Source organism: Centrocercus urophasianus, unplaced genomic scaffold, assembly GCF_019232065.1.
Source record: "Centrocercus urophasianus isolate 14NV4802_14NV808 unplaced genomic scaffold, USGS_Curo_1.0 seq_14, whole genome shotgun sequence".
NCBI classification, from domain to species: Eukaryota; Metazoa; Chordata; class Aves; order Galliformes; family Phasianidae; genus Centrocercus; species Centrocercus urophasianus.
Window position 1 is genome coordinate 29,668,421 of NW_024884586.1, and position 3,069 is coordinate 29,671,489.

A 3,069-nucleotide genomic window follows, 5' to 3' on the forward strand; every position below is an offset into this window, starting at 1 on the left:
TTTGTGACAAAGAGGTGGTTAAAAATACTCATTTTCATAACTTTTTTTTTTTTTTTTTTTTTTTTTTTTTAAACGAGGTGCAACTTTACTGCATTTCTGTCGGACTACAGACAGGTGAGAGGCACAGCTGCAAGGAGATCCCAGCTGTGTGTGATGGAGCTGCTTGGGCACTGCTGTGCCCTGACCAAGGGTTTAAGGGGGAGTGAAAGTATTTCTGAGTTAGGAGGGGTTTGATTAGTCACTGCGAGGAATTCGTTAACAAAAAATGTTTTTAATTATGTTTGTGGAGATCAGCTGCCTTGGAAGGAACGCCAAACATTTATGTGATTTTCAGAACACGGAAAGTCAAGAAATGACTGCCCCACACCCAGGGCGCTTGGTGTCTGAGGTGCCTTGGGAGAACGGGCGGGAACAGCTAAGAGCAGCGCGTGCCCTTAAGAAGAACCCGATGCCGCTACAATCACGTGAAAAAGGCGCGAACGCTGCAGAGAATGTAGAAAAGGCGGGAAGCGAGAGCGCCGTTCTTGGCTCCTATTGGCTAGTGGATTGCGGGGGCGGACGACGCCTATAAAAGGCGCAGGGACTGGCAGAGGTGCGACAGGTGTTCACCTCAGGGTGTGGTGGAAGCGGAGAGTTTGAAGCGGGATGCCAGAGAGAAGCCGGCTGGGCTGAGGTAAGGGGATGAGAGCCATCCTTGCTGGGCGTGAAGGGATGAGGGGTGTTGGGGCAGGGCAGCGCTGAGTTGGGAAAAGCGAGGTGCCCTCGCTAAGGGCGGTTGGTGGATGGAGGGCGGCGGGGAAGAGTGCCATCCCCGGGCTGAGGAGTGCGTGAGGGGATGGAGGAAAACCTCTCAGGTGGGCTGAGGGGCGCCTGACTGGAGCGAAGAGAAATGCCGCTCCGGGGCTGAGGGTCGTGTGAGGAGGCGGAGGTCTTGCGGACAGAGGGGCGCGTGAGGGGATGGAGGAGAAATGTTTCTGTTAGGCCGAAGAACACCTGACTGGAACAACGAGAAATGCCGCTGCGGGGCTGAGCGGAGCGTTTTGAGGTGTAGGCGTGCGCTGCTCGTGCGGTGAGGAGCTGAGGGGCGGCGGAGGCGGGTGCCGTTCCCACGCTGAGGGGCGCGTGAGGCTCTGGCGGGATGAGGGGCGCCTGACTGGAGCGACGAGAAGTGCCGCTCCGGGTTGAGCGGCCAGCGGTGGGGCGAAAGCGGGTGCCGTTCTTGGGCGGATCTGACTGGAACGGAGGCAATGTCGTTTGCGCACTGAGGCGTGTGTGAGGAGGCGGGTGCCGTTCCTGGGTGAGGCGCCTGACTGGACCGGGGACAAATGCCGCTCTTGGGCTCAGGGGCGCGTGAGGGGGCGGCGCAGGCAGGTGTCGCTGGCGAGCTGAGGAGCGCCTGACTGGAAAGAGAAAAGCAGTTCTCGGGCTGAGCGGCGCGTGGGGGGAAGATGCCGTTCGCGGGCTGATCGGTGCCTGACTAGAGCGGACGCAAATGTCGTTCCCGCGCTGAGGGGTGCGTGGAGGGAGAGAGACAATACTGCTCCCGAGCTGAAAGCAGTCTGACGGATGGAGGCAGGAGTCGTTCCCGCGCTAAGGGCTGTGTGAGAGGAGGGAGACAAATATCATTGGTGGGCCGGGTGAGGAGGAGGGGGGTGCGTCAGAAGAGAGGATGCAAGCCTCGCTCCTGTGCTGAGCGAAGGGAAAGGCAGTAAGCTGCCATGCTGGGACCAGATGCCAGAGCAGAGGCAAGCCACCCACGTGACCTGTTCAGATTTCTGGCTGCAGGGAGTACCTGACCCTGCAACTCTCAGGGGAGAGTGTCTGAGTGAGGTGTGAGCAGATGAAAGAGCTGCCCAGCCTGGTGGTGGAACTCAAGGAGGAGGCAGAAAGACTAAGGGCCATCAGGGAGTGTGAATGGGAGATCATCTGGTGGAGTGACTCTCTGAAATGCCAGAAGGAAGGGTGCCTGGGATATGGTCCCCCAGAAAGAGGTGGATTCCCTGTCAAAATCCGGCAGACCTGACAGATGGAGGAGGGTTGGAAGAGAGTCTCTTTTTGTTGTCATGGGAGCACCCCTTGCATGCCTACCCAACTTCCCCAGGACCCCCTATAGCATCCTTCTAATAAAGCTGAAGAAGTGTGGAATAGATGACTGGATGGTGAGGAGGGTTGAGAACTGCCTGATTGAGTTCAGAGTGTTGTGATAGGTGGCACAATCCAGTTAGAGACCTGTATTTAGTGGTGGTCCTCAGGGGCTGGTGCTGGGTCTGATTTTGTTCAGCATCTTCATTAGTGACCTCTGTGAGGGTGTAGTGTCCACCCTGAGCAAATTTGGTGATGGTACAAAGCTGTGAGGAATGCACGACAACACCAGAAAACTGTATTGCCATTCAGTGAGACCTGGACAGGCTGGAGAGTTGGGCAGACAAAAACCAGATGAGGTTTAACAAGATACTGTACAGCCTAGCATCTGGGAAGGAATAACTACACTAACCAGGGCAAATTAAGAGGTGACCTGCTGGAAAGCAGCACTGCAGAAAGGGACCTGGGGGTCCAGGTGGGTGGCAGGTTGGCAATGAGATAGCAGTGTACCTGGGTGGCCAAGGAGACCACTGGCATTCTAGGGTGCGTTTAAAAAGAGTCAGCAGGTCAAGGGAGGTGATCTTCCCCCTATAAGGAAGGAAGGAGGATGTGGAGCTTTGAAACTTGTGCTTATTGCAAAGATGTTGTCTTATATACGAAGTGTTTGTTTGTTTGTTTTTTAATCAAAGACTTGGTCTGTCTTTTATGCCCTAGCGAAATTCACTGTTAGGCATCCATGAGAGCCTCTAAACTGATTTCTAAGCGTTTAGGTTTGACACAGACTGTCCTGCCTGAAGAAAGTTATGTGCCAGAGAAGCATTTAGTGCATTTGTTTTGTCTTGGAATGTGGGTACTTGGTTATGTATGGCCTCTGGTCCTTAATCCTGTTTTTTTTTTTTGTTTGTTTGTTTTGTTTTGTTTTTTAATGTAATATCAAGAGCTGTTGTGCTGACAATATCAGTCCAATTGTCAGTCTTAATGAGCTTG